Genomic DNA, 10528 nt, shown 5'->3' with positions numbered 1-10528 from the left:
AAAAAAAAAAAAAAATCGTGCACTTCTCTATATGTATATTGCACTTCCATAAAAAGTTCTTAAAAGTAATAATGTAGCCGGGTGTGGTGGCTCACGCCTGTAATCCCAGCACTTTGGGAGGCCGAAGTGAGCAGATCACGAGGTCAAGAGATCGAGACCATCCTGGCCAACATGGTGAAACCCTGCCTCTACTAAAAATACAAAAATTAGCTGGGCATAGTGGCACGCGCCTGTAGTCCCAGCTACTCGGGAGGCTGAGGCAGGAAAATCGCCTGAACCCAGGAGGTGGAGGTTGCAGTGAGCCGAGATCAGGCCACTGCATTCCAGCCTGGAGACAGAGCAAGACTCTGTCTAAAAAAAAAAAAGTAATAATGTAAATCTGTAATTCCAAAAACTACTCTGTACCCCAAAGTAAACTGTGGTATGTGTAATAGCCGATTTTTACATGTGCATGGGAACAAAGTCTAGAATAATGTAAACCTAACTGTTAATGGGAGTCCTCTCTAGCTGAGGAGACCAGTATTTTTACTTTTTTCTCTATTTTTCTACATCAGTCTGACTTGTTAAAACAAGGGACACAAATTCTTTTGTAATCAGAAAATAATTTTTTGCCATTTTGGAAAATAATATTCAAGATAAAAAACTGATATTTATATTACAGACAATTTATGTATGACTTGACTGTAAGCTCCTTGACATAAAGCAGCTTTGTAAGCCTCATATAGTACCAGATTCCCAAAAGACACTTCACCAGATGTATGGCTAAAGAATGAAGAATAGAAACAGGGAAGCCTTCTCAAAGAGAAGGGCTAGCTTCAGCAGTCTCCAAATAGAGGGGAAGGAATCAGGCAAGCGGCACAGGTGGCTGGATGGAAGGAGACCTGTGAGTGACGGTAAAGAGGCCGAAGGCCTCCTGAGATGGAACAAAGACAGGGAAGTGGGCCCAGGGGAGACAGAAAATTTGGAAGAGGTGTGAAGGAAAGGGTAGCACTCAGCAAAGAGTTGTGATAGAGAGACCAAAAATGGTTTCATAGGAAAACATCAGCGGGTTCACTGATCCCTTTTAGAACTAACCATTCCGTTCTCCTCCCTTATTTTTTCCTCCTCTCCCCTGAACCTCCAAGGAAAGTGACTCCAGCCTGTTGCTTACACAGCTTGTCATGCTCAGGTTCCTTTAGTGCCCAAGAGGAGTGGGCACCTGACCCAGGGGCACCAACCCACAGGCTGGCCAGGCACCTACAACTTGGCCTAGCTAGGAAAACTCTACCCAAATAGACCATCAGATGCTCTCTGGCATTCAACTGAAGTTAGCATCATGATGAGAGAACAGACAGACTAGTAATGAATATTTCAAATATATAATCTCCAGCCTGGGCAACACAGGGAAACCCGGTCTTTATAAAAAATATTTAAAAAAAAAATTAGCCAGGAGTGGTGTGGTGACACACACCTGTGGTCCCAGCTACTCGGGAGACTTACAGAGGATCACTTGGGCCTGGCAGGTCAAGGCTGCAGTGAACCATGATCATGATTGCACTCCAGCCTGGGCAACACAGTGAGACCCTGTCTCAAAATACACACACACACGTATATATAATCTATCAGGATATATTTATAACATATTATAACATATATGTTGGTGCAAAAGTAATCATAGTTTTTGTCATTAAAAGTAATGACCAGGCCGGGCACAGTGCCTCATGCCTGTAATCTCAGCACTTTGGGAGGCTGAGGCGGGTGGATAACTTGAGACCAGCCTGGCCAAAATGGTGAAACACTGTCTCTACTAAAAACACACACACACAAAATTAGCTGGGTGTGGCAGCGCACACCTGTAATCCCAGCTTCTCAGGAGGCTGAAACAGGAGAATCACTTAAACCCAGGAGGCAGAGGCTGTAATAAGCCAAGATTGAGCCACTGCACTCCAGCCTGGGAGACAGATGGGAGACAGAGCAAGACTCCGTCTCAAAAAAAAAAACCTAATGACCAGACCCGCAATTACTTTTGTAACAACTTATATATAAAATATGAATATATTATTATATATAGATTGATAATATATTATAAGCTATGTAATATATAAGTTAGTAACATATCTCAGAAAATGTAATAACTGCAACTCCACTAAACAATCTTTTATTATTCCTCCGATTCTTAAGGGTTACTTTTGAGTTACACTTTTTTTTTTTTTGAGATGGAGTCTCGCTCTGATCTCGGCTCACTACAACCTCAGCCTCCCGGGTTCAAGCGATTCTCCTGCCTCAGCCTCCCAAGAAGCTGGGATTACAAGCACATGCCACCACACCCAGCTACTTTTTTTTTTTTTTTGTATTTTTAGTAGAGACAATTTTGCATGTCAGCCAGGCTAGTCTTGAACTCCTGACCTCAAGTGATCCTCCCACCTCAGCCTCCCAAAGTGCTGGGATCACAGGTGTAAGCCACTGAGCCCGGCTTTTTTTTTTTTTTTTTTTTTTTGAGACGGAGTCTTGCTCTGATTACAGTGGTGCGATCTCGGCTCACTACAACCTCAGCCTCCCAGGTTCAAGCAATTCCCCTGCCTCAGCCTCCCAAGAAGCTGGGATTACAGGCACGTGCCACCACACCCAGTTAATTTTTTTTATTTTTTTATTTTTAGTAGGGACAGAGTTTCACATGTTGGCCAGGCTAGTCTTGAACTCCTGACCTCAAGTGATCCTCCCACCTCAGCCTCCCAAAGTGCTGGGAGCACAGGTGTGAGCCACTGCACCCGGCCTTTTTTTTTTTTGAGACAGAGTCTCACTCTGCCATCCAGGCTGGAGTGCAGCGGCACAATCAGAGCTCACTGCAGCCTCAACCTCCCAAACTCAAGCAATCCTCCCACCTCAGCCTCCCAAGTAGCTGGGACTACAGGCTCACACCACCATGCTCGGCTAATTTTTTTATTTTTTGTAGAGACAGGGTCTCCCTGTGATGCCCAGGCTGGTCTCGAACTCCTGGACACAAGGGATCCACCCACCTCAGCCTCCCAAAGGGCTGGGATTAGGCATAAGCCACTGCACCAGGCTCAGGTTATACTATTATTTACAGAAAATGCCTAAGTGTGCACACTGCAGATTCTCAATGTTGTACCGTACTTTTGTGCAGCTACTTAACAGTGAAATGTGGTTTGTTCCACAGGGCCTCTTAATATGGCATTCCTTAAAGCAAGAGATTGTGTTTCCCACCGCAAACAAGCCAGGCAGCAATGTATTTTACATACTCCTTGCAGTTTACTTACTTTAAAACACAGTATTTTCCTCAGCCAGTGTTCTCTTCTTGGCAGTAACCAAACAGGGAATTGACATTTTATTGAGAACACCACCTTCCTTTGCATGTTTGCAACTTCTGCTCAGGTCCTGAAATAGTTTTGGTCGTGGGATTCTTTCAGGTCAATGGTGGCCAGTTATCTGAAACAAAGTACCATGTGCTGCCTTCCACAATGTGGCCATGGCCTCTGCACTCCACCAGCCAGTTTTTGCCCCCAAGTTCTCGGAGCAAGGCAGTCAGTGCTCATCAGCCCCTGCCAGACAAGCCTGGTGGACAGATCCCTCTCCATGCCCAGTTGGCAGAAGGGGAAGCTGTGGCTGGCTTTAGGCTAGTGAGGCTAGCAAGGAGCTAGGCAGAGCCAAGTTCTCTTTCAGATGCAGCTGGGTCACAATCTGGTCTGTGAAGGGAGGACATAGGCCTTTGCGACTCAGGGGCCACAGGCTGCCCTTGACCAGATAGATGGAAAAGCTGAGTCCCTTTGGATTCATGAGTCCCCAGGATTCATGAGGCCCAGCTGCTTGGCCCTTCCAAGGCTCCCTCAAAGGCCTGGCTTACTAGTGGGTCCTCCAGGAAACCCAAAGGAATCCAGGTATCTGCTCCTGGCAACTCAGGCCAACACTGCAGAGGCAGGGACGGACATGGCCCAGGAGCAGCCCAGATGGTCACAAAGGCCCCTCAGTGCACACACCCAGACAGGGATAACTACAGCGGAAATTCTAACAGGTTATCTGCATCAGTCTCTATTGCCCATCACACATCAACTGCTTGACAGATATCTTGATGGTAACTTAGGTTCTCAGTGGAAACTAATTTCCACTAGAATTAGGTTCAAGTGGAATTTCAACAAATGGATGCTCTCATCAAAATGAGTCAGCAAACTACCTGTGTAACTGTATTCATTTAGTCATTAGGTGTTGAATACGTCATCATCTACAGACCTCACAGAGGACCAAGTGCTGAAAAGTGTTACATACTCTTTTTTTTTTTGAGAAGGAGTTTTGCTCTTGTTGCCCAGGCTGGAGTGCACTAGCACAATCTCAGCTCACTGCAACCTCCACCTCCTGGGTTCAAGCAATTCTCCTGCCTCAACCTCTTGAGTAGCTGGGATTACAGGTGCCTCCCACCACACCCAGCTAATTTTCTGTATTTTTAGTAGATACGGGGTTTCACCATGTTGGCCAGGCTGGTCTCAAACTTCTGACTGGTGATCCACCCGCCTAGGCCTCCCAAAGTGCTGGGATTACAGGCGTGAGCCACCATGCCCGCCTGGTACTATATATTCTTTTCTTTACCCTTAAAAAAAATTTTTTTTAATTTTTTTTTTTTAGACAGAGTCTCACTCTGTTGGCCAGGTTGGAGTGCAATGGCACGATCTCAGCTCACTGCAACCTCTACCTCATGGGTTCAAGTGATTCTCCTGCCTCAGCCTCCCAAGTAGCTGGGATTACAGGCATGCACCACCACGCCTGGCTAATTTTTGTATTTTTAGTAGAAATGGGGTTTCACTATGTTGGCCAGGCTGGTCTCAAACTCCTGACCTCAGGTGATCTGCCTCCTCGGGCCTCCCAAAGTGCTGGGATTACAGGTGTGAGACACCACGCCCGGACAACAGCCAGAATTTTAACAAAACTTTTTTCCTTTATATTGATCTGAGACACAATGGTAGACTTTATTATTCATTAAAAAAAAAAAAAAAAACCTAACAGGCCACCTACAGAACTCTATGGAGGCAGAGACACAAAGGAGAAGTTCTGCAGACCCCTGGCCCTGTTGGGCTCCCTGAGACCTAGCAGTTAGTCATTTCCTGGGGGCTTCACTCATTTAACCAGCCTGGCAGTCCCTGGACCCCCAACCCAAACCAAGAGCTGAAGCTTTTCCAAAGCATCTGGTGAAGGTGAGACATGGGCATGCACAGTGACTCCTCAGCCACCTTTCAGCACCACCACCTCCACCAGCGCCACACACTGCAGGACCGAACAGTGTGCAAATTATTTACACATGACAATTGGGGGCCTATTTTCCCAGTTCCAGCTATAAAACCACACTATTTTTTTTAAATACTTATTTTATTTTTTTAAGATAGGACCTCACTCTGTCACCCAGGCTGGAGTGCACTGGTGCGATCATAGCTCATTGTAACCTCGTACTCCCAGTCTCCTCGTACTCCTCCTGCCTCTGCCACCCAAGGAACTGGGACTATAAGAGCATGCCACCATGCCCAGCTAAAAAAAAATAAAAATAAATCACACTCTAACGGGAATTAAACAAATTTGCTTTCAAATTATCCTGTTCTCACTTTACTATCATAGAGAGTAAGGCAAAGTTATAACCAACACCAGGGTTTTGTTGGAATCCAAACTTTGGGGCGCTCAGTCAATTAATTGCCTGCCCCAGGACATTCACTTGGGCAATTGCCTGAGTTGGTTAAAACACTTGCTGTTTACACAGAACATCACTAAGAGTTGATGTGTCATATATAGTCTTTCCTAAACTACTATTCTAAAAAATGCCTAAGTCTCTTCATAATTCATCTGTCTCTCCCCATAATCATATAATGGACAAGAATGATGATCACAAATCACAGAACCGTCCCACATCTGGCCTCACAGAAAGGATCAAATCTCCACCCTTGTAGCAGCAACAGCAAAGCATGGCGAAAGAACAGGACCCTGAGGCTCAGATCCCAGGGCCACCAACCAACGGGGTAGCTACAGGAAAGTCCCAACTTCTCTAGGGGTCAGATTCCTCAACTATAAAACAAGGGAGGTGCACAATAGCTTCACGATCCCTCAGAGTCTAAAACTCTTGAGTTTCTGACTGTTTGGAGCCACCTTGACCTTTCGTTATTGATTTATACCATGCATTCACCTTCAACATGAATTAGTGTTTCTTTTCTTCCTTGATTTGGGACTTGTTCCAAACTTTCCAGCACCATCAAACTGAACTTGGATGAGCCGGCAAATGCTTGCCAAGTGATCACCACTGTGAGCACTGTACTGAAAAAAACTGGGCCTCTGCCATGCGGATGTTTATGAACTTACTACAGTAGAACATAGTATTCCTTATTATCCAAATCTGTTCAGAAAGTCAGTGCCCAGAGAGTCAGGGACATATGTAATGTAAGATAGTGCTTCATCATAGGACACCAATCAGAGCAGAGAAAAACCAGTGACAGCCAGGCGTGGTGGGTCATGCCTATAATCCCAGCACTTTGGGGGCCAGGGCAGCTTAAGCCCAGGAGTTCAAGAGCAGCTGAGGCAACATGTTAAGACCCTGTCTCTACAAAACACAAAATTAGCCAGGAGTGGCAGCACACCCGTAGTCCCAGCTACTCTAGAGGCTGAGGGTGTAGGACCACTTGGGACCAGGAGGTTGAGGCTGCAGTGAGCCCTGATTGTGCCATTGTACTCCAGCCTGGGAAACAGAACAAGACCCTGTCTCGAAAAAATATATAAAAAAGAAAAGAAAAAACAGTGAAGCCAGGCATGGCAGGACCAGAGGAGACAGGTGGGGGCAGGGAAGTAGGGAAGGGGACACGAGGCCCTGCCTCGCCCTGGCCCACTGACTTCTGGGGCATCTGTAGGCTGGGCAAAGGGCAGCAGCGGCCTTGCAGCAACAGTGTGTTATTGTGGGGAACAAGAGCTTCCAGCCAGGCTGAGGCTGGCAGATTTACGTGGAGAGAATCTGAATGGGAAAGTGACTGGACCAGAACCTGGCTAAATGAAGTGCCCATGGACATTTTAACAATAAAAACACTCATCAAATGTTTCCCACGGCCACCTCATACCAACCCTATGGTGACAGGTAGTGTTATCTGTATTCCTACTCCTAATCATTCTAGCCTGACTCAGGCCCTTAAAGACCAAACTGAGGCGTAAAGGGCATGGTCCTAAGTGTAGGTGGGATAGATAGATGGATGGATGGATGGATAGATAGATAGATAGATAGATAGATTTTTTTTTTTTTTTTTTAGACAGAATCTCACTCTGTTGCCCAGGCTAGAGTGCAATGACATGATCTCAGCTCACTGCAACCTCCACCTCCCAGGTTCAAGCAATTCTCCTGTCTCAGCCTCCCGAGTAGCTGGGATTAAAGGCGTGTGCCATGATGCTGTGCTAAGTTGTTTTTTTTTTTTTTTTTTTGAGACAGAGTCTCGCTCTGTCGCCCGGGCTGGAGTGCAGTGGCCGGATCTCAGCTCACTGCAAGCTCCGCCACCGGGTTCACACCATTCTCCTGCCTCAGCCTCCTGAGTAGCTGGGACTACAGGCGCCCGCCACCTCGCCCGGCTAATTTTTTTTGTAGTTTTTAGTAGAGACGGGGTTTCACCGTGTTAGCCAGGATGGTCTCGATCTCCTGACCTCGTGATCCGCCCATCTCGGCCTCCCAAAGTGCTGGGATTACAGGCTTGAGCCACCGCGCCCAGCCGCTAAGTTTTATATTAGGAGTCTGGATTTCACCACGTTGGCCGGGCAGGTCTCAACTCCTGACCTCAGGTGATTTGCTCACCTCAGCCTCCCAAAGTGCTGGAATTACAGGTATCAGCCACTGCGCCCAGCCTCAAGATCTATTTTCGTGAAGAAAAGTGACCAGGGTCAGGTGTGGTGGTATGTGCCTATAGTCCCAGCTACTCAGGAAACTGAAGCAGGAGGATCACTTGAGTCCAGGAATTCAAGGCTGCAGTGAGCCATGATCACACCGCTGTACTCTAGCTTGGGCGACACAGTGAGGCCCCATCTCTAAAAACAAAAGAAATGAAAAGAAAAGCCATCAGGGGAAAAAGAGAAAAATGAAAATCCAGACAGGGGAGCAGAAAGCCATAAAGAATGCTCCTCCAGCAACCCGGAGATACAGGGTTCCCCTCTCAGGCTAGAGGAACAGAGGAAAGGGAGAGAAAGAAACAAATGAAATTTGGAGGTTCTAACATGATGAGCTGGATAAAAAATCCAGTCCACCCAGCCCCCTCTCGCCACATAGTCCGCATTTCAAGATAAATTGTGAATGCTTTTGAAATGAACCAAAAATATCAAGTATCTTCGATGGAAAACTAGGCCTTATTAGAACATAACTTTCCAAGTTATCCGATCCTATGGAATTTGCACCTTTCATTGTCCTTGAGCTATTTGTAACTCTGTTAAACTGTACATAACTGACAGCAATGCAAATGATCCTCATCTATAAATAGGCAAATTAATTCTGTCTGGTGGAGAGACAATTGATTCACCTCCAAGCCAGAGTAGCATGTATTTGAAATTGACTTCATGGAACGTGTGTGTGCATGTGTCTGCTCTTTAAATTTTCCTTTGAGCTGGTTGTAACGTCCTACTGGTTCCCTCATTCATTAATAAAATACTTTACATTTGTATGAGTCATGATTCTATCTTTAAAAAATTATTCTTTGGCCAGGAGCAGTGGCTCACACCTGTAATCCCAGCACTTTGGGAGGCTGAGGTGGATGGATCGCTTGAGTCCAGGAATTCAAGACCAGCCTGGGCAACATGGCGAAACCCCATCTCTACAAAATGTACAAAAATTAGTCAGGCATGGTGGTGCATGCCTGTGGTCCCAGCTACTTGGGGGGCTGAGGTGGGAGGATCGTTTGAGCCCAGGAGACACAGGTTGCAGTATGTCAAGATCATGCCACTGCACTCCAGCCTGGGTGACAGAGTGAGACTCTGTCTTAAAAAAAAAAAAAAAAAAAATTATCCTTTAATATCTACAAACAAGTTAAAAGTCCAAAAACGGTGCCAATACTCTGTATTAGCTGTTCTAAGAAGTAAAGAAAAAGATTCCAGGTCAATAATTCATCCAACCCCAAACACTTTGAAGTCTGCTGGCAAGAAGGACAATCAAGTCTCAATTTTCACCTCTTTACCCTGCTCCATGGGAAAAGACGGCCTCCAGCTTCCTCATCACTTTTACTGGTTCTGATTTTAGCAATTCTTAAATTTTATCAATAATCCAAGGAGAAAGAAGAACTGAGGGCCCCCCTTCTCCCCTGACTCTGACAGATGTGACCCCTGAATTATGCAAAAAGGGTTCTCTTAAGGCTGGAGACACCCCAGGAGCACAGCCAGCAGAGGGGAAAACAGAAATGGACCAAGTCACTGTAAGATGGGACCGATGAGGCCGGGCGCGATGGCTCATGCCTGTAATCCCAGCAGTTTGGGAGGCCAAGGTGGGCAGATCACTTGAGGTCAGGAGTTAGAGACCAGCCTGGCCAACATGGTGAAACCCTGTCTCTACTGAAAATATAAAAATTAGCAGGGCGTGGTAGTAGGTGCTTGTAATTCCAGCTACTCGGGAGGCTGAGGCCCGAGAATTGCTTGAACCCAGGAGGCAGAGGTTGCAGTGAGCTGAGATCACACCACTGCACTCCAGCCTGGGTGACAGAGCAAGATTCCATCTCAAAAAAAAAAAAGATTTAATAGGGAAAAAAGCATATCATCTATCATTAATAATTTTATACTGATTACATATTGAAGTAATATTTTTCGTTTGTTTTTCCTTTATAGAGACAGGATCTCACTATGTTGCCCAGGCTGACCTCGAACTGCTGGCTTCAAGTGACCCTCTGCCTCAGCCTCCCAAAGTACTAGGATTGCAGGCGTGAGCCACTTTGCCTGGTCAATATTTTGGATATATTGGATTAAATAAAATATACTATCCAAATTCTACTTTTTACTTTTTAAAACATGGCTATTAGAAAATTTTCAGTTGCATGTATGGCTTACGTATTTCTGTTGGAGATCTCTAGGTTAGACGGTGTGTGCAATGGCTTTGAGAAGGGTAAGATTATTGCAGCAGAGCCTGGTCAGAGACTTTGAGTAGATCCAGTGAGAAAAGAAGGCTTAACTAACTGGTCTTTTGGCAGTGGAGATGGAAAGGACATAGCTAAATGAGAGAGAGTTAAGAGGTGGAGGTGGCCATTACTTTTTTTTTGTTTTTTGTTTTTTGTTTGAGGTGGAATCTTGCTCTGTTGCCCACGCTAGAGTGCAGTGGCACGATCTCGGCTCACTGCAAGCTCTGCCTCCCTGGTTCACGTCATTCTCCTGCCTCAGCCTCCTGAGTAGCTGGGACTACAGGTGCCTGCCACCACGCCTGGCTAATTTTTGTATTTTTAGTAGAGACGGGGTTTCTCCATGTTGGTCAGGCTGGTCTCAAACTCCTGACCTCAAGTGATCCACCCACCTCGGCCTCCCAAAGTGCTGGGATTACAGGTGTGAGACACCACGCCCGGACAAC

The sequence above is a fragment of the Mandrillus leucophaeus genome, unplaced genomic scaffold (assembly GCF_000951045.1).
Source record: "Mandrillus leucophaeus isolate KB7577 unplaced genomic scaffold, Mleu.le_1.0 Scaffold319, whole genome shotgun sequence".
NCBI lineage: Eukaryota > Metazoa > Chordata > Mammalia > Primates > Cercopithecidae > Mandrillus > Mandrillus leucophaeus.
Note: the sequence above shows the minus strand (reverse complement) of the source record.